The 22848-nt window shown below is 38.4% G+C and overlaps 1 long non-coding RNA gene across 1 annotated transcript in view; it reads right to left on the bottom strand.

Moving 5' to 3' along the window:
• LOC136846985 (uncharacterized) overlaps positions 1-21780 on the bottom strand; it is a 40888-nt gene extending 19108 nt beyond the window's left edge. The window contains exon 1 of the long non-coding RNA XR_010855567.1: positions 21594-21780. This is a non-coding gene — a long non-coding RNA (uncharacterized lncRNA). The remainder of the gene's footprint in view (positions 1-21593) is intronic.
• Positions 21781-22848: the final 1068 nt, after the last annotated feature.

The raw sequence follows: 22848 nt of genomic DNA, 5'->3' as shown, positions 1-22848 counted from the left end.
TGCTGACTCTCTCGATTTGGGTTGACTCATCCTTCCCCAGTACTTTATTTAATGTTTTATCTTTACGTGCTGCTTCGATAATATGAGATAATGTTCACATGATAGTTTGATCTTCCCTTTACTGGATTTAATTACTACAGTATTTATTTTCTCTTTTCCTTCCTCTTCTTCGTATTCATTTTTAACATCGCGCTAGTCGGGCACTTTTACACAGCACTTCACAGAAAATTCTTCGTGCGGTGGCATCTCTCGATGAAAAAGTAGCTTCTTTATTTTGCAGTTGGTTATGTTGACAGCAGAAATTTATTGAATACCAGTCTACACGTGTAAAAAGGAAATAAAGTCTAGATTTGAATTGTGCACACGAAACCAAATTATGACAAATAACATTCATAAATAAACCAAATAACATTCGTAAATAAACCAAACTTAAACCAGCATTTACACCGAAAATACATCAAGAATTATTAACAGTTGAACTTCAACCAAAAGCGTATCACAATGATGAATCTTTTAAACGAAAATACGATCTTTCTTAATTTCATGTTGAGTCCACTGTTTTAAAGGTTCAAGACTGCACTGTTCCCACACACTTCAAAAACTCAGGAAAAACAATCGTATTCCTAGCCCGTTATGATTTAAACTTCCTAGAGTTGGGCAAAAAGAACTAATACTTAAGACTGAGTTAAATTCCATTCTTTCAGTCCTTTGAAATAGCTACCAGGAAATGGAAAGTCTTCTTCAGATGTTTAGCAAATTAACACATCCAAGACTTTAAGGAAGGGTACCTTGGACGAGTCATAAGTGTGTTCCCATCATAAGTATTCGCATGACGGAACAACTATGAGTGCTACATGTCACACCTCCATGTGCAAATGACTAACAAACTAAAGAAGCTTTCAGGCTCTTCAGATATCTATTTAAGCGTTTTCAGCAAGCCGCCAAAGTTCATTTTGTTCAATGCCACTCAAACTTTGAAAAGATCAATTAAACCAAGTCTAATGAAGTGTGTCTACGTTGAGTGAATAACAGCTCGTGCAAAGGATAAACTGAAGAATATTGGATAGCAGACTTTCTGGAAAGGGCAGTTTAATTCACATAGAATTGAAAATCTTGGAATGATTTGGGCTATAAAAATATCAACAAAGTAGCAAAGTTACTAAAGAATCTCCTAAGGCCATTTGAAATATCAGATAAGTTGTCCATTCTTACAGCTAGAACGATTAAGAATCATTAAGTTGAAAATAATATCCTGGAAGCTTTTGATAAAGGAAAAGCTTCAAAGGGTTTAATACAAGAAAAACATTTGAACCAACGTTCTTCCAATAGATGCTTACCAAAGAAAACTGAGACCTTTACCAATAAAGCCAAAATAACTCGAGTCTTACGACATATGCCAACCTTTATAGTGCAGCAGATCAGTAGAAAGATACTTCAGCTTGCGATACAGGCATGAAATTTGGCACAAGTGCTCATTTTAACCATCTCTTTTGAAAAATCTGGTTGTCCACGCAAAATTTCAATATGGCTGCTAGTTGTTTCGATTTCTGACACTGAGTAAATCATTGTTGACATAAAACATCAATCATTATTCAGATAATGTCTTCCTAGGTAGCAGAGTTAATTGAAGATATCACTAGAGCTCCTACTACTATATTTAGCATTGTGATAAAAACGGCATGCAAAATGGCGCCATGAAACATTTTGCTTGATAATTCTGCAACTAAGAAAGAGACATGAAATTTTTTATCTATGACCACATTTATGAGGCCAGAGAATCTGTTTTATTGGGCCATTATCAATATTACTACTTGGAAAGGGACCCCATAATGCTACTGAAAAGTATACAAGCACAAGACTATAATGGAGTATGATTTATAGGAGTTTGATAAAGTATCTTATCTATGTTTGAGCACTGTCTCAATGTCTTTTTTAAGCCTGAAATGAGCGCAGGATTTTAAAGATACATGGTGTCACCCTTTAGTGTGACGAAATTCTCATTCAGATGTATCTGAAGCATCATTTGCAACATAGTTACACCTCACATTATTATTACACCTCACATTTGCAGCTACACAAAGTTGTGCACGTAAGCCTAAGCCTGTAGCATTTACACCTGCCACGGCAACCAGACTTGCAGCCACATTTTGTAAGCTGTTCACAACTCTTTGCAATGGGCGAAGTTAGCTGTCCAGGAGACTTTCCAGTCTTCAACAATCTTTTCCCAACCCTAGTCAGCTGGACTCTGCTTCTAGCTGGCGCAGAATTGTTTGAACCCATACACAACCTGCTTTCTGGTAAAAAAGTCAAGTCTGGCCTCATCCACATTGTCAACAGTGCTTGACCTGTCATACATGAGGACCACAAAATTCTTCAGAATCTTCAGATCACCATCTTCGATGGTTGGTGGGTACTTGCTGAGTTTGGAAAAAACTAGAGTGGCCTCTGGAAAAAAAGGTTCCATGTCAGCCATGCTGTTTAATTTATTTCTAAAGGACGAGACTGCATCGCAACCTGTAAATGCATGGAAGAATGGCATTGTTGTACAGGTTGCGAATGCCAATCCATCAGTGATGCATCCTTCCCCAAAGGTGCCGTCAAACCTGGACTGATGATCCAGAATGTGCTGCTTCAGTATCTTTGCTGTTTTAGCAATCAAGTGTATCTGAGTAGTCAGATGCCTGAGATACGGCTAAAGCTACATCTTTCTGCAAGGCAAGTAGCACACTTCCTCCTTTCTTGTGTCCTTCTAATTCAGGGATTTCTGCTAACAATCTGTCCTTTAATCTTGTTGTATTTACAGTGCGTGAGGCAATGCCCAATTGTTCTAGCCACTGCTGGTATAACTGGGATATGTCTGCAAGAGGAAATATGGCAGGACCATCCGAACTCAAGCTGGTTTCAGTGATTTAATTAACCAGCTCTGATAGAACCAGTGGATATAAAGCTGGTTCTTCACTGTGACATTGTTCTTTCTCAAGATTTCAACCTCTCCCTATTGTAAAGGCCATTGAGACATACAAGATGGTATTTCAGCTCTTGTGCAATTGCATCACCTGCACCTAGTTCTGCCAATAATTTCTCATCATTAAGCGTGTGAGCGCACTCATATACTCTCCTGTTGAGATTCATGGTCATTACTTGTTGAGGATCTGATACCGGTGCCACATTTTCACAAAAAAGGCATGCTTCATTGTCATGATTCATTCGACACTGTTTAGCATGCTTTTCCTGTGGTCCACTACCTTCAACTGTAGATCTTCGTTTTCTTGCACGATCAAGTTTTGCATTATTAAACATGACCCTACAGCTCTTGGGGTATTTTGCCATGTTTTGTCAGTGTTGCCTCTATGCCACTGCCTCCATCCAGCCCTGCTGAGTCAAAGTAACGCGGCATTTCACCAGTCTCCTGGAACAATGGCACATTGGTTGAAATCATTACATATCCATCATGTTCAGGATTATGATGTACAGAGGCCAAGGGTGTAGTTATTAGACCTTCCTTTTTCTTGTCTTTCTGGCAAAGACAACATTTGCTCCAGTCAGTCTTCCTTTTGCCTGTGATTGAGTTTACACTTGCCATTATGATATGCACATTGATGCATGGGATACAACTAGGTTCAGTCACTCTACACCTAGCCCGATCATTCATCCAGTGCCATTTAATCTGTACACCATCCAGTTAAGTATATGAATAAGCCATGTAGAGCCCACTTACCCTTTGGCTCGGCTCTCTCATGCTGGCACCTCTTGATATGGGGCTATTAGATAGCATTTGGGACACTAAACTACTAGACTACACTATAGCAAAACTAGGTACAGCTTAAGTAAAGGAAGATTATCTGACACCGAACCCCATGCTGAGTTACACAGCATTGAAGTCATCATGTGCCCGGTTGTGCACTGACATTCACTCTTTTAAAAAAAAACTAAAGATAAAACCACCACCTAAATTATATTATAGACTTGCAAACAATTATATTGAAAAGGAAGGCATTTCTCCATACCTACTGAATCCTGAGATGCAATTACTTAAGGTTTTTAGTTACCATATTGGATGCCATACTTCTTTATTTATGCTATATGAAATCTTTAACTGAAATACATTTTACTTTTGCTTGGTGACACTGCCTAAAATGTGTGTCCCCAAAACAAATGCATAAAACATGACCAGAGGCACACGAGTCTCGTGTTAAAACCGACTAGTGGCTATCCTACAAAACGGCAGCCATTTTGGAATTTTGAGTGGACACCCCGTAATTTTTCAAAAAGTGGCCTATGAAGAAGATATGTACCAAATTTCATGCTTGTATCATTAACTGAAGTGTTTTAGTGAAAAAACTATTTTATCTGCTGCATTTTTAGGGGCAGATAGAAAACCGTCAGCCTAAATTACGGTTATTGCTCAAACACAAACTAACTCAGTTTCTCGGTCCTTGCCTTATGTGCCGTTAAACTCGATAGACACAATGACCAAGGTAATGAAGAATAAGGCACAAGAATCTGGAAGATGGGTTATTTCCAGCGGGAGAGACACCGGACTTAGCATACACATTTGGAGTCGTCGTAGCTTTAATCCTACACAAACCTTACTAACAGCAAGGAATTTCAAACAAAATCATACAAAGTGAAAAAGTGAAAGTGAAACTGACCAACATTTACAAACATATCCGTCATTCAAATGGAACCTAATAGCGAAGTAATTAACAACTGTGCACAAGGCTTCAAGTTACCCAAAATGCTCTAACACATGAGGAAAAAAAGGAACCAGGGAATCATTAAAATAAATTACTACATTCCCTTACGGAGTAGGGGTTAGTTCGGAACACTGAGCCACCTAAGTCCCTAAATATGATTAATTCTGAGCAACCTTGACACAGCTGTCATCATGCATGCATACAAGCATTCCCTCATGAGGCTTTATATCACGTGAAAACTTTCTCATGCCATCACAGTAATGCCAGAACCTAGTCTCCCAGACCAAGTGGCACTACCATTAAGCAAATAAACCACCTACGTTTAGTAATGAAGGACCATGTTGTTGAATAGCAGTGTTATTGGCATAGAATATTACAAAGTTCTTCTGATCAAGATTAACTTAATTCCCAAATTAAAATAAAGACTAAATCAACCCACTTAGAAACATTCTTACTCTTGAAACAATTCCGAAATTATTCGAAAAGACCAGGTGGGCAAACTTTGTAATACATAATAGCACCACAAACACCGTGTTTCAGAAACAAAAATTACTCAATGCCATACCTAACGTAGAAAGACCATTCATTAGCGTTTCATACAAGGGACCAATAAACAAAAACGCATCAACTTCCCGATACAGTTACGTTAACAACCATTTGCAGCAGTAGACAACCCAATGACACTACAGTTTTAAGACCATACGGCCCTTGTAGTCGCCGAGTTGGAAGAAGCAGCAAAACAAGACTCGTTCAAATGAAATTAAAAAAAATATTAATTAGAAAGGCACAATATTAAGTCAAGATATCATTGACGTGAACATCGTAGACATCCCCATCTCTCCTTTCCTCCTCTCAAAACCAACACATTCAAACCAGTGCTAGGAAAAACTTGTTTGAACTCGCCATCATCGACTTTAAATATGTCATTTGTGAAGGAAACTGAAGCATCATTGCTTTGCAGAAAAGTGTTATTTTTGTTTAGCATATAGCACAGAAGTAAATCTATTACTGCTGGAACAACTGCCATATAAATTTTTTTTAGTAAATGAGCATTTTAGTTTATAAGGAAAAATATCATAAACTTTCCTGTTTAATATGGTGTGCATCTAAGTACTATCAGAACAGTGAACAGTCTTATAAACTAAATATCTATCTGTAAGCTAAATCAGGCTAAATCATTAGCATTACGAAACCTACTGAAAAATTAAAATAGCTAGCAACCGTCGTATATCAGACTAACAAAAATTATTGTCTAAATAAATGCCAAAGGTCCCACATATTGTATTCGGAACGATCTTGTGCTTGTTACAAGAAAAAAGCAGTATTAACGGTACGCTCTAATATTTTATAAACTTTTCAAGGGTCTTTGGTTAGTCTTTCATGCAATATCGTCATAGTTATAAATTACCGCAAAGAGCAATTAACTGAAAAATCCGTCATAATTCACTCAATATGCTGCAGAGCAAATGTGAAGGGTGGCGCACCTCGGGATAAGATTACCCTATAGTCGTTTGCGCTGCATAGGCTGACTATTAAGCCGAGAATATTTAGTTTGTGTTTAATTCAGCAAAACTATCATGTCAAAAGTAATTGTAAGAGATTTACTGCACAACGAATTGTGTCAGCATAATACTAGCTGCAAATTATTTTTTGTCAGCCAAGGTTCAGATATTGGATTCCAAACACTTAATGTTCACAGTCCGTAGACCGTACGATAGACTCCAACTTCTTAAAGACGACAAAATAAGTCTTTCAAAAATTAATGGCATATTCACTAGGTGTTTTACAATTTGCCTCTGCATGTGTGTCTAATTCATGATGGGAAAACAGTGCTATAAGAGAAAAATGAAAACTAATAGAACGGTGAGGTCATCCTCGATGGAATAAAATAAAAATACTTCCGAATATGAACAAGCCACGAATCTAGCCTTTAAATCTGATTTATCTTCTATCGAAGATACTATATTCAAAACATCAGGGGAAAGCAGGCACCATATTTAAATGCCCTAGACACTCGAAGAAAGATTGCGTGGAGAGGCAGAGCGCTTATCTTCTTAGTTACCAAAATATTTACTATATATTTTCTCCAGCTATACAATTTTAGAAAACGGCAGAAATTTTAAAGGGATTACTCTTTTGATTTAAAGAGCTTCCATTTCAGCTGTTTTGAAACAGCTCTCGCACTTTTTTTTTTTTACTTTAGTTTCCTCCCTTTTCATAATACCTTTCTTTGCCCCTGGTCCCTTAATTTTATAGAAAAAAAAACTTTAAAATACATATATATTTCACCATAAATAGCAACTTACTGCAGAGGAAAAAAAGCCGAAAGTGGTTATAACTCAAAGTATCTTTGGCACTATTTCAGTGGAATTGAGCAATAAAGGATTTTGTCAGTATTTAATGGGTTGAACACCATTAACGTCTCGAGCATCTATTTTTCTAATTCCTGACTGAGAGGATTTTTTATTTTTGATGAGAAAACTTCCTTAAATCTTTTAAGATATGATGTAAACTCGCGGAATTTGTCCACAAATCAAGAAACTTCTGAGTGCACCTCCCTTTACAGGATATATCCAAATCTTAAAAAAAAAAAATTATTATTTTCCAAAGAGAAAAACTGCAATAGCAAGTTGACCATCCCTTTACACTTCGAATTCATTAGGCCAAACAACAGTAAAAATAAAGGAAAACAACAATGCATGAAGATCAAAAGCAGCAAAAACAAAAAAACAAAAAAATCTGCCTACAGGAACCACTTTCGGCTCTATCTAACATGGAATTGCACTAAAGGAGTCAGGGTCCTTCACAGCGAAAGTAATACAGTAAATACTTTTAGAAGATGTACGCTCCTCTTAAAGGCCACTGCTTCGAGCGTCACGGTAAGATTTTGTAATAACAAGGAAGGTGTACTTGAGGCAGGTTACTAAAAGGCGCCATTCCCGTCAACAACGTTTACTGACGTTAAGTCATACACAGAAAGACAAGCTAATCTTGGTAAATAAGTAATTTACCTCGTAATACAAACAATGAACAATTTTAATACCAAATAATACTGCACAAATTACAAGTTAACACTGAATAATAAAAAATGTAGATTCAACAGAAGACTCATATAAAACATCAACCTGCGAAGGTGGAGATCGTTCCCTACGGGAGATTTTACATCCAAACCCCACACAGGCTTCAAATGTTAGCAACACTAACATCACTAAAGCAGGCATACGTGGTCAGTGTGTGCGTGTTATTTGTAGCAAGACTAGTGAGACTACGCGTGTCTTGATAAATTCAAATGACGTCGTAACCGCAAAGAGCAACATGTATGCAGCAAGTGATATAGATCATGCTAGAAAAATGAAAAACAAAGCCCCTAAATGACAGCTCCTCAACCTAAATTCAGACTGAGCAACTGCGAAAGTGAACTCATCAACAACGCCCCGCAACTTAAAAACACATTTAACATACTGCTTTTACTTAGATTCTCTAAACTCCCGAAATGACATCTCACCTGTGTGTACCTCGTCCTTCCTCTGACTGACACCAACCTACCCCTGACACAACACTCCTATTAAAATGCGTACACTTTCTGAAAGAAGACCAGACGGCACCAAACACCGGTAGAACAACGACGATCGTATTTTCGCGAAGATTAACCTAGAAAACCTTTTCCTCTTACAGTCCCCCAGTACGAGTGAAGCCGAAAGGCCTCAGTGGAGAAAAACCACCAAACTACTTATTCATGAGGATTTTAACAGTCCTCTACAATGGAGATACAAGGCTTTCAGAAGTTAGCCAAATTTCCAAATAAACACTTGAGAACATCTCCCTTCCCTGTAGGGGGATAGTGCCGTCAGTGCACTATAGGCATTACCTGAGTTTGCCTACAGCGCCCCTTCGGCCCCTAGATGCAACCCCTTCCACACCATTTACTATACCTCCGTTCACATCCTCTTCCTTTCATCTTATCTCCGACCTCTCCTAGTGCAACTGCGAGGTTTTTCTCCTGTTACACATTTAAAACATTTCTACCCCCAATTTCCCTTCCAGTGCTGAATGACATTATAGTTCCCTGCACTTGGACTTTGGCCTGAAGTTTATTTTCGATTCCATGGGAACAACAGCGACAACTCAAGAATCTAGAATTTAGGCCAAAGGCCAAGCACTGGGACCTATGAGGTTATTCAGCACTGAAAGGGAAAATGAGAGTAGGTAGGTTTGAAAGGTGTAACAGGAGGAAAACCTTGCAGTTGCACTATGAAACAATTGTTAAGAGGGTGGATAGCAAGATGGAACACAAAGAATACGAATGGAGGTATAGTAAAGAATGAAATGGGTTGCAGCTCAGGATCGAAGGGACGCTGCAAAGATCAAGTAATGCCTACAGTGCACTGCGTGAGGTGCACTGAAGGAAATAACCCCCTACGGGACCGACAACTTAAGTTCTTACAGGATATCAACAGTATAAAGCATATGCTCCTTGCTCACAAGTGCACCCAGTATTTAGAAAACATTTTGCTGATGAAATCGCTGTTCAGAAGAAAATGCACATTTTTCATGCACTTAACACACTGTACAAAAACCCTTTAAGAAATAGGTGACTTCATTGTATCTAAAAAATATATTCCATCTTATAAAATCACAATCGAACGAAAACCCGAAACAAAGCCATAATGATAATTATAATGATAATGCATGTACGTGTCAGCACTACACAACATATACAAAAGACCACAAATATGTCAGTTAGGAAAAGGTCTGATCAGATTAACCTCCAAGAATAACTCCTCCATTGTAGGAGATGTCAGTGTAGGAGATTTCACTGAATTGTCCTCGCTTCAGTTCATCACAGCAAATACTACAAGACTCTAGCTGTATTATCTTATGAAGGAATTTTCGTTATGAAATACTCAGCCTGCGGTAATCAGCATTTACTAGGAAATAGATTGGATCTTTGCATATAGGCTATGATGTAAAACACATATACATCCAAAGCTTGCCAGTGATATTTTTGTCAGTCGAGCCTATGTTAAGCTGCCTGCACCTGGTCACCATCTCCAAAATGGAGTTCTTTGTCTGCAAACTGAGTGACCTTTTGAGAATTTCAGGAACAGCTTGGAAATTGATCATATGGGTGGTCCAAAGCCTGAATTACCATGAAAATGTCAATGAACCTATAAAAAGCTACACAAACAACATTGCCAAAAAAATTATGAACTGGTGATAATCAAAATCGGTGAATCAAAGATTAATTTTTTAAAGCAGCAACCCACTGAAGAAATTTTGTAATCGAAATACTCAGCCCACCAGGAGTTGCAGAAGAGAAATACTCACTTAAATGGTGTTCATGGCTATCTCTGACACACACAAGGTCAAAGGGATGCTGAAAGCCTTACATTTTGTAGATCGTACCAAATATGCACGGACAACGTTGGATGCAGTAAGTAACCTTCCTAACAGTACTGACACCACTGACAGAAAGTCAACTATCACAATCAACTAAATTCAACACAGAAGACACTAAGCAAGTGTGGGTTATGTTAGTCAATCACACATATCTGGAACTTTAAAGACCTTACTCACAAAATTGCCAACACTTACTATCAAAACTAAGAGAACAAGACTCCTTTAGACCCAATCACTTACATGCTATCCAGAGCTTATATGAGTATTAGCGCCTCCAATGGAAACATGACTAACATTACTAGGCCCAAGCCTAGAGAGAAATGGTCAATTGTATCAACAAATGCGTAAATCGCTGTAAATGACTGGAAAGCACTGGTTTTTCTGTACCTAGAAAACTCCTATGAATTAACCTTGCTCTTGCTATCTCTAGTCCAAAAGAGCATTAGATGGAGCCACCTGGTATGGACAAGGAATGTGCAGCGGAGTAGCTAGTCATACTGGTACAAGTTTCAAGAATTGAAAACAGCGGCTTAGCTTAAAATCTGATCAGTCAAGCAGAAAACTTCATCTACTAGGGTATTCAAAGCCGATGAAACACGGTTTTTCGGCAACATCTTTTTATCAAAGCATCGGATAATTTTTGCAAGTATTATTTAGTAACTAAGTTCGATAGTTTTGATATTTATAGAGTAAAATGAAGTCGCTGATGGCGGAACCGAGAAAATCACAAACAAGGGTCCTAAAACAGTTTGTGATGTAAACATATAACGTCATGAGGCTAGGCCCATCCACCAGGTAGGCGGTGAATGGATATGCTTACTGTACACAGTCTACTAAGGAATTCAGAGCTGATGAAACACGGGTTTTCGGCAACAACTTTTCGTCAAAGCATCGGATAAAGATGAAAGTTGGCAAGTGTGTATTTTATAACCCTACCTAATTTTTGCAAGTATTATTTAGTACCCAAGTTCGATAATTTTGATATTTATAAAGTAAAATGAAGTCTCCAATGCCGGAACCGAGAAAATCACAGACAAGGATTTTGGGGGAAGTGAGCTGACGGCCTCTCTCTCTCTTGGCCTTCGGTAGTAATATCAATTAGTGAATATGTCATCGGCAAGTGGGCAGAGCCACAGTTTAGAGTCGTTTTCCCGGTATGTAAACTTCTCTTCATTGTTGGTGGAGCCCTGGCATACGAGAAACACTTTTGCTCTGATAAGTACCAGAACTATTGAACTTAGGTATTATATAATTCTCGTAAAAATTAAGTACGGTTATAAAATATACACTTCCCAACCTTCACCTTTATCCGATGCTTTGATAAAAAGGTGTCGCCGAAAAACCGTTTCATTGGCTCTGAATCCCTTGTAGTAGAGGTCCATCGTTAGCACAAGGAAGTGAAGCTCACAAAAACGTAAACTCTACCTCTAATTTAACTTCTCTCTCACATATGGAACCAAATGATTGGGTAGATAATTACACATCTTTGGTCGAGAGAAAACAACATACTGCCCACAAATAAATTCCACAAATCTAGAGCAATATAGTTTGAAAAGGTGGTAGTTTTTCACCTAAGTACATTTCATACCCTGATCAGAATGCTAAAGTACTCAAGTCGGTCCTCACTGAATTCTAGTACTCAAATGTATTTTTAAAGAATATATTCTGTCCATATTTGAAATATACGAAATCAGAAGTAAGGCAGATGCTCTAATTTTGTGAGTATTCTTTATGAGCAGTACTCGAAAATATCTGTTGAAAGTAATATTCAAGAAATACTTTGTTGAAAGTAATATTCAAGAAATACTTTGTTGAAAGTAATATTCAAGAAATACTATGTTGAAAGTAATATTCAAGAAATACTTTGTTACACGGCTTTCTCTATAGTACAGGCTTTCTCTTTCGTTATATGGAGACTTCCTTAAGATTAAGGGTATAAACCAAATGACAGCTGGGGTTAGGTTATCCTGGCTTCCCGTACGTAAATATAGACATTAGTACATAAATGCGCATAGCATACATATAATACAGTTTTTGGGACTATCGACCTACACGTCTTATAGGAAAATAAAGACTTCTAAACCAATTAACATCTACGAAATTCAAAGACAAAGGATCAATCAGTTGTTTTCCTTGTCGTAGGTTACATTAACACGTCCCTCTGACACCTAACACCCCCCCTCTCTTCCCCCAACCTTTCGTTTCATAAAGCTTCTGCTCTGTGAAGGCATATTAAAATCTCACATGTCCCTTTTCCGAGGTAGTTACATTAGTTCTGCACCTGAGTGAACATTTAACCAGTTCATGAAATGGCACTCCCTAGTGCATTGCCTATGACTTAAGAGATGCACCACTTGTATACCGACCGTTTCAGCAGTGATGAGTTAGGCCTGTTGAAACGATCACCTACGATAACTTATAGCTGTTTTCTCACGTCAACTCCAATAACTTTAAGAACTACGATTTTACGAAGCTCATCCAATGCCACAATGGTCCCATGGCATTTAAACATAAGCGCTCGCAAGGAAGGTGAAAGGAAAGATCGTAGACACCGAGCTTTCGTCTGTGTTTCAGGACCTGATCACAGCTTTACGCAGCTGTTGGGAATGGCAATGGTCAACAAAGACCCTGTAAGAGCCCCGACGCTGTCTCTTCCAAACACGTGTGTTCGTCGATCGTCATCATCAGAGTCGACAGGACAAAACAGGAGCGTCTCGTTTTCTTTCTCTACAGGAACGCGATTTCAACCATACAATATTTCCGTCTGTTTCTCCCTAAGCATTGTTGTCCTAATGCATGTACAATCACCACTACTTGCATTGCCATGCAAGCATTCTAATCATGTACTCATAATGTTCCAACGAATCTTCTGTATCAAACTGTACGTGTGTTTCTGTTTGTGAAGACGCCAAATGTGTCTCCATTTCACATTTATTATGCTACTGCATTGTATCCATTAATCTGTCTTGAATCTCAAGCAATTGGCCATATGTAGAATTTCCTGGCCTTTCCACTGATGTATGTTTCATCACTGTATGTTAATCATGTCTCTTGATATCGCCATCTGTTTGTCTGCCGGCAAACAAAGATGTCTGAACCTTTTATGTCTGTTTTACCTGTCTGTGTGTAGACGCTACATTACCGCTCGCACGCGTCAATAACATCTTCCAAGATTCTGTACATTGATCTCAGTAAGGAACAACCAGTAAACACCCAGCCAGTATGTCACTCATATCCCAGTCCTTACAACCCGAAAAGCATACTCGTAACACACCAAAAACTAAAGTAAAATCCAAAGACTTGAGAGAATATCCTAAAGGCTATAAACTCAGAACCCTTATCAAAATATCTATCAAATTCAAGAACGTTGACTTAATTCCTCAGTTATATTCAGATTATAATGTCACCTTCAAGCCCCTCTAAAACATAGGTAACAGGAAAATTCAGTTGGAACTATTTTCTCCCCTCCCAGAATTCAGCAAAGACCTTGTTACACCTCTGAAAAACAGAGAATTTACGTTAAATCCGTTTCCTCTCGATGTTCCTATGGCGCATTCCATTCGTAGCGTTATTCTTGAGAATTTAACAGCCTTAACACCCATTACAACCCAAAAGCCTGAAAACAAGCGTAAACTCAAGTCATTACTGAAGTCACTGACTAAACTACCTTCCAATAACATTGTTCATTTGAATATCTTATAGATTCAAATTTATCATTAACACCCATTCTATGGGTGTTAGATAGAATATACAAATTTTTAATTTTATATTATAGTGCTGTTATACAAAGTTTAGTATTAAATAGGTAGCCACAACTCTTGGTACCAGTAAAAACCTGCCTTGGTATTATCAGATGTCACAGGCAAGCTTAAGTTTAGTCACTGCAGTGTTTGACAGTTCTCAACATAAAAAACTTCAGAACAATCACTGGTGGAGAACTACGTCACCGGCAACTACAAAATATCTTTGCGATTCTCTCCAAAGACTTCAGAACAAGAATCAAGGCCGGATAACTTCGTAAACGTTCTCCAACTACCAGAAAATCTTGTCCAAGGGTTTCCGTTCCATCTAAGGGCCTGGAACCACACGACAGAGTGTATAAGACTGTGGCAAGGAGTACCCGTTCTTAATTTCTTAAAACCGTCAACAGTTACAAGTACCTAGACCTAAACCAAAGACTATTCTGAGTATTGATTCTCAGCAAAATCTCATCTTACTGTGATCGCACTTCTGGTAAATTTCTGAAACTAAATGCCACCCTTGAAAGCAGTTCCCCCCGCCCCCGGCCAAAAATCAAATGTGTAGTCAATTGTGATTTTACAAAATGAAAACCCAAGAACTTAGGCTATACTCAGCTACTTTGAAGCTTAGCAGAGCAAGCTTTAACAGAAGCCAACCCTAGGAAAATACTGGGTGAAAGATGTCAGTGGTAGAAACCGTAAGTGGGGAGAGAGCAAATAGCCAATAAATTTCCAGATATTTCTGTTTATTCACTGTAGTAATCGAGACATTGGCTATCCTCTCCTCAAATATATCATCACATTGATGCATGCATGTTTTACTCCTTCCTACAGTAGGTCTTAGTTCATGTCGTTACATATTCAGGTTAAGTTCCAGGTCAGGAGATTGGAGAGGCCAACGAGAATTCTTTAGTTTACAAGGAGCAAGAAACCTTTATGGAAAAAAAGTGTGTTTATATCCCACAGAAAAAACAGTAGGATAATTAGTAAACAAAGCTAATTCCAAATTTATCAGCAATGGAGGAAGTACTTGAGAACAAAGGGCTTCTCGGCATGACACTTAAAACATTTGCGAATATGTGAATAATAAACTTTAGAATATATATTCTTTCCTATCTATGACTTGGTGTTAAGGGTCAGGTTAGGACGGCGCTTTATTAGGAAGCCTAGGTTAGGCCGTTAATATATGGTTTTTCTGGTTTACTTTCATATTTTCTTTTAAAGACTGTATTGAATATTTTATAAAAATCATGGGTCTAGTTTGTTGAATTTTCGTTGGGTGGGGGATATACTATTTAAATGAAAGTGCTACAAGTCCAGTTCGAAAATTAACCATGATTAGCAGCCGTTTGAGTCACGAGCAAAATCTTATAATTAAAGAAAACAAATACTCTATTGGTTGGAATTCCTAAGAAAATATGCAGTTAAACAGAGCAAATAAACTCCTATGCTCACTTCAATGATTTTGGTAGAATATCTTATAAAACAAGTTACATGAAACTTCTGCTGCGTATCTGAGACCGATTGGGATGTCATTGTCTTTGGGCGATCTTTATTTACTGCATAACCATCTTCGGTGCTACAGTCTTGAGTCTTAAGATAATCAACACAACACAACACCCTAGCAGCTTGTTTTGGCTATTTTAAGTCAGTGTTATTGCGAGTATACATGCGCCTATATTCTATGATACAGTAATGGATTGTACTTAGGCCAAAGGCCAAGCACTGGGACCTGTGAGATTATTCATTGCCGAAAGGGAAATTAAGATTACATGGTTTTCAGTGTGTAACAGGAGGAGAACCTCAGAGCTGTATGAAACTATTGTTAGGAGAGGTGGAAAGTAAGATGGAGGAAAGAGAATAATGGAGATAAAGTAAAAGGAATGAAAGGGGTTTGCAGCTAGGGGCCGAAGGGACACTGCACTGAACCTTAGTGCCTACAATGCACTGCATGAGGTGCACTGACGGCACTAACCCCCCAAAGGGAGTGATTCAACCAGTGCCCATAATTCCCCGGGTCTGTATACTGCTTTTCCACAATAAAAGTCTAAGGTTGAGATAAAAAAAACCTGGAAATGAAACACGGATTTGGAGTAATACCCACTGGCTTAGACTATCTAAATTTGACACGAAAGTGTTTCTAATTAGTGAATGTATCTTCAAGTTGAAAATCATTAATTTATAAAATGCTTAAATACTTGTGATTACTTACGTAGCAACATCACTATATATTTAAGGCCAAAGCCTACCTCACTGGTTAATATGACGAAGCGGTAAATCCAAGCCAGAATTGCTTGGCTGTAATTAAGCTGTAATTTACTTTAGAACTGTAGCCGACAGTAAAGGGGACCCGTTGGGAATCAGGGTTTTGGGTGGGGTAAAACACTTTCGAGAATAGCTAACAGTAAGGGGGACCTGTTGGGAATTCAGGGTTTTGGGTTGGGTAGATAACTTGGGAAAAGGTTTGGGAACCTTATTGTTGTATTTCCTGTTATATATGTCATTTGGAACATGAAATACAAGCGTAAAAAAAATGGGTGAATAAATGGATAACAGGAGCCATTTCAAAGGCACTTTTCATGTATTGCTACTACTGCTGATTCCAGGCCCTATCACGCATGCGCGGTCTTACAGGGGAGTTTCGGTTCACCCGATGCCTCCAAGTTCTCCAAATGATAGTAGTATTCTAAGCCGGTGTTCCGCAGTGAGCTAGACTGTGGCAATTGACGTTTTTCTATGTTATTTTACTTGCTTTATGAGAATTTAAAGCAAAAATCTTTTTACATTTTCTGTAACCCCTGTGGCTAGCACACACAGAACAACATTACGGCCTGCCAGAACATACGAGCTTGCCAAGAATCTTTCAAAATGCTGATAAGGAGTGAAGTGCCATTCCGCCACCCCCAAACTGAAAGTAGAAATGGTAATATTTTGCTGGTCAGCTGTAGCTAAACTGTAAACTTTGTTTACCGTTTACGTTTCTTCGCCACGACCGAAAGCTTTGAATGGTGTCCAGTTGAGCTAGACTATGGCAGTTGACGTTTTTGAATGTTATTTTACTTGCTTTACAAGAGTTTAAGGTAATATTTTGCTGGTCAGCTGTAGCTAAACTGTAATTTACCTTTGAACTGTATAGGTAGGTGCAGGGGGCCGTTGGTACCATTGTGTAGCCTTCAAAGGTCAATTACAGTTTAGTTACAGCCTGCCGACAAAATAGTACTTTAAATTCTTGTAAAGCAACTAAAATAAAATAGGAAAACATTAACTGCCATAGCCTAGCTCACTGAGGACAACTGGCTTAGAATTACCTTATTATTAATATCATTATTACTATTATGGTAATTCTAAGTAGTAGCTCCGCACCTGTTTTTACCTTGGAAACTGGTTTTTTCTACACTTTTTGGGCTTCTGATACTGGTGGTGGTTAGTTTGTTGTCGGCCAACAGTTATTTGCACCCTAACTTGACTCAACAGTAAAGGAGGACTGTGAGAATTCGGAGTTTTGGGTCGGGGAGAACACAGAAATGGAGCGGACATGTTTACGTTTGGGAGGTGCCCTCTGGAGGGGAAAAACGAGAGGGAGCCATTCGCAAACAAGAAAGTTAAAAGCATTTCGCCATGTTTAGTACTGGCATCGGGGGGATGGATTGTCCCTTCCCCGTGTTTAGTACTGGCCCCGTGGGGTACCCATACATTAACAAGTTACTGCACTTGCCGGACGGGATGTGAACCATTCCAAACAGACGTACCCATGCTCTGTCTTGTGAAGATCGCGTATGGAAACCCCTTGTTGGATGGACTTCAAAGGTTATTTACAGGATAACTACATTCGTGCGACAAAACTTGGAGATAAATCCATAATTAGCAACCAAAAAACTGTAGAAAAAGTAAAGTTAGAAGGAAATCGCAGCCACGGAGCTACTACTTAGATCTACCATTATTATCATTATATTACTTGGGGGGGAGGGGCATCAGTGTCTAGAGGGGGCAAGTGCCACCCCCAAATGACGTCCCTGGGTTCATATTACCTTAAAAAAAAAAAAAAAAAAAGGGGTAGGACTATACAGTAGCTCCAAGACGGCGTTGGCACTATAACTTGACTTTTTCTACAGTTTTTTGGTTGCTAATTATGAATTTACCTTTAATTTTTGGTGCTCGAGTGTAATTAACCTGTAATTAACCCCAGAAGTCCATGCAACAAGGGGTTTCCATACGCGACCTTCACAAGACAGAGGACGGGTACGTCTGTTTCGAACAGTTCATATCCCGTCCGGCAAGTGCAATAACTTGTTAACGTATGGGTACCCAACCCCGCCTGGGCAAGTACTAAACACGGCGAAGGGACATTCCATTTGGCCGACAACAAACAGATGCACCGCCAGTATCAGAACCCCTAAAAGTGTAGATAAAACCAGTTGAAAAGGTAAAAACAGGCACGGAGCTAATATATAGAATTACCAAAAAGAGTTCCCTGAAACTGGGAAACACTAAGATTATTAGGCTTTCCCAGACTTTGAAACTAACATTTAAAATTTTCAGAAAAAAAATTGGTATGAAGACTACTTTTAACTTCTACTTCTATAAACGCGGCGTACACCTACTATAACTAACGCAACAGTGACTGAGCTCCAGTTTTTATTGCAGTACAGAGGCTATAATCAGACAGACAATTTCTCTTAACCAACACGGCTTGACAAGAGGCAAATTTACCGGTCAAGTTAAAAAATATGCAAGTTTTAACACCGAAATAAATCTAAATACACTAGAATTACCACTGAAAATGCTCGAAGCATATACAGTTAATGGAGTAAAGCAACAAAACTTCAGAAAATACATGCCAGATATCTAAAATAACAGAAAACCAAAGACACTGAAGGAGTTAGAATTCTTGGCAAAAATTAGGATATAGCACACCTTTAAAAAATCACAATAAACAACGGTATTATTTTACAATAGTTCCAACTCATTCTATAATAGTTATAGTATTATAGATGCATTTTGCATAAAAAATAATTAAACTTTGTCTCTGAACACTTTTTGGGGAAATCCACCATATCCAAGATATGAATGTTTATATAATCCCCATCCTCGAAAAATTTCTAAGTATTTTGTTCACTTTAACACAGACACAGTTTGTACTCTGATGCGAGTTTGTTTTTGTTTAGAACTGCATTGTGATTCTGATGCGAATTTTTCCCCCTTAAAATTGCATTGTGGGTAGTTATGTGTTGTCTGGGAGTCACGTGACCTAGTGAAAATCTTACAGGTGTCAGACATTTTCCCTTGCCATTTGGTTCAAGTCTGTCATAGAGTGAGGTTATGTCCAGTCTGTGTTCGTCTTGTAACTTTATTTTCGCTTAATTCACGATTTCTTTGAAAATGAAACACAATGCATTGATTTTTAAAGACAACATGGAGTGTTACCTGCATCAGTACAGTTTAGTTTTACACCAATTTTTACTTGAAGCTGCTAAATTATATCCACTTTTAAGTGACACTCAGCCACCATCACCACCTAGGGAATCATTTTCTGATGACGACGATGACACTGTAGATGAGCCACAACCATCTTGTTTTGGATATAACCCATCAAAACGTTTGTGTCCATCCAATTAAGGTAAATTTATAATTGTTTTTAAACTATTGTAACATTGTTTACCTTCTGTAACCCCTGTGGTTAGCTCGCGCAGCGCAACATTACTTCTTGCCAGTATATATGAGCGTGCCAAGATTCATTATAAATGCAGATAAGGCGCGAAGCGCCGTTCTGCCACCCCCTTGCGGTTAATGGATGTTAGGCTACATTACACTAGCCTACGTTGCCTGACTATGGCTTGCTAGGTATGCTATGATTTACCTCATTTCATTCATTAATTCAAATGCTTTTTTGTGACGATGGTGATTTACTCCACCCAAAACCCCCCCATTCCCAAAGGGTCCCCAACCTTGGATGTAGTAGGGGTGTATAGGCAAGTAACTCAAAAACAACTCATTTCCCCGATGTATTACTATCATAACCGTTCAGAACACATTAAAACACACATGAAAATACATAATTAGGTAAATTTTTACAACAGTTCCAACTCCATTTTTCTAAAGTAATTATGTATTTTCATGTGTGTTTTAATGTGTTCTGAATGGTTATGATAGTAATACATCCGGGAAATCAGTTGTTTTTGAGTTACTAGCCTATACACCCCTACTACATCTAACAAGGTTGGGGACCCTTTGGGAATGGGGGGGGGTTTTGGGTGGGGTAAATCACCATCGACACAAAACAGCATTTGAATTAATGAATAAAATGAGGTAAATCATAGCATACCTAGCAAGCCATAGTCAGGCAACGTAGGCTCGTGTAATGTAGCCTAACATCCCTTAACCGCAAAGGGGTGGAGGAACGGCGCTTCGCGCCTTATCTGCATTTATAATGATTCATGGCAGGCTCGTATATACTGGCAAGAAGTAATGTTGCGCTGCGCGCGCTAGCCACAGGGGTTACAGAAGGTAAATCATGTTATAATATTTTAAAAACAATTATAAATTTACCTTAATTGGATGGACACAAACGTTTTGATGGGTTATATCCAGAACAAGATGTTGTGGCTCATCTACAGTGTCATCGTCATCGTCGTCGTCGTCATCAGAAAATGAATCCCTAGGTGGTGATGGTGGCTGAGTGTCACTTAAAGGTGGATATAATTTAGTAGCTTCAAGTAAAAATTGGTGTAAAACTGAACTGTGCTGCTGCAGGTAACACTCCCCGTTGTCTTTAAAAATTAATGCAATGTGTTTCATTTTCAAAGAAATCGTGAATTAAGCGAAAATAATCAAAGTTACAAGACGAACACAGACTGGACATGACCTTATTCTACGACAGACTTGAACCAAATGGCAAGGGAACATGTCTGACACCTGTAAGATTTTCACTAGGTCACGTGACTCCCAGACAACACGTAACTACCCACAATGCAATTTTAAGGGGGAAAAAATTCGCATCAGAACCACAATGCAGTTCTAAACAAAAACAAACTCGCATCAGAGTACAAACTGTCCGTGTTAAAGTAAACAAAACACTTAGAAATTTTTCGAGGATGGGGATTATATAAACATTCATATCTCGGATATGGTGGATTTCCCCAAAAAGTGTTCAGAGACAAAGTTTAATTACTTTTTATGCAAAATGCATCTATAATAATATAATTATTATAGAATGAGTTGGCACTATTGTAAAATAATACCCATAATTACTTTTGAAAAATGGAGTTGGAACTGTTGTAAAAATTTACCTAAACAACTATTTATGCACCGTCTCATTACCGATTGAAGCCAGTTTCCAAAATCGACGAGAGATTACACAGACATAGATCTGGGAAAAGAAAGCTTAAATTTATGCCACATAGCCTACTCCAGCATAACTAAAGGGATGAAAGAAGGGTTATGGTGACATACTTTCAACACCAGGGAAGAAAATTACCATTCATTTCGCAAGTTACGTTCGTAAATCGCAGATATTACTTCTGAACCTACTTATAAATAGATTATTTTCATCTCGCCTATCTCGCTCAATCGAAAATTGAAATCTCGGGAAAGCGATCTTCCTACACAACCACTTTTATAAAACACATAGCCTGTATCTTTCGTAGAGATTTTTTTTAGCTGGATAGCCAACGGGAGCTACATGGAGAAATTACTCTTCACCTCTGCAAAACCTCGACATCATTTGCCAAAGCCCATATACTTTACGTTCACTACATACCAGTAACCAAGGAAAACAACGGCGAACTCATGCTATCCTGACGAAGATGCTCTTAGCAATTTCTTCCCTGGAGACGATTTATTTTCCTTTTTAACGGTTCTCAACCAGTCATAAGCGTTCATCAGACAGAAGGGGTGAAAGAGACTTCTGATGGCTGAGAGGTCACACAAGGAATCTCCAGAAACGCAGTCCCGGTACCAGTAGACTGAGTAACGTAGTGACATCTGTTGTTTACATGAAAACTACGAGAAAAGGATACATATGAATCCCCCCTCGTAAAATTATCTCACGATTTAAGGAAGTATTCACATGGATTTTTCCAAATTGTTGAGAATGGTAAATATCTAGAAAATACTGTTTTGGTTTTTTGTATCGTGGACAGAAAATTCTAAGAGTTTTCACAGTTGTACGTAAAGCTTATGAACGAAAAAAAGATATATCACGTTTGGTGGTTCAAAGATTGCCATCAATCAATATTATATGATCAATGCCCAAACTAAAATTCACCAATTTTTTTATTGTAGAGGAAAATATGTTCCATGGTAAAAAGACTGACATTATTGTTGTAGATTAAGCTAGGCTAATGCAAGCACTTGGTCTTGCTCCGTGGGCGGGCCTAAGTGGAGATTTAGATGGCAAAGCTATGCAAAACAAACCTGGCCATCTAAGGTTGCCCGGGATGGGTTTACACCACCAGCATCTCAAGTAGGGCTGGCTGAATAATTCGGAAAACACTAGAGAGAGCAGAGGATTCCCCCACCTTAAAAGTAAATGGAATGAAGGATTGTTCAAATCGACTGACCCTTCAGTTCGTGGCTTCTCCACAGCAACTGTAGAACCGTATACATTTATGAAATTACGGGAGACGATGGAATACGAACGAAATAAGAAAATAATTATCTTTCATATTTAAGATTCGTATTTATATTTTATTCCGGGTGTACCGCACTTTTAGTTTTTCTAATTACTGATCTAAACCATATTATTTTATTTAATAAATTTATTACGCCCAAAAACCATAGACATTAACTGCATCTTGGCAAATTTGTCAAACTGGCCTGTGGTTCTTCGACTGTTTTTGAGTTAAACAAATTGGTCTCCATGTTCAGTTGACCCACTGGGGATCCAAGTGCTGCCAGTATCTCCAAGCAGGGCCATTTCTGGTCATTAGGGAACCTTAGGCAATGTACCTAAATGAGACCCCATCCATCCTTAAGGCTAACACCGTAATGTCTCAGTACATGCACGCACTCAC

Source organism: Macrobrachium rosenbergii, chromosome 16 (assembly GCF_040412425.1).
Source record: "Macrobrachium rosenbergii isolate ZJJX-2024 chromosome 16, ASM4041242v1, whole genome shotgun sequence".
NCBI lineage: Eukaryota > Metazoa > Arthropoda > Malacostraca > Decapoda > Palaemonidae > Macrobrachium > Macrobrachium rosenbergii.
Note: the sequence above shows the minus strand (reverse complement) of the source record. Positions and strands in the feature narration are given on the sequence as shown.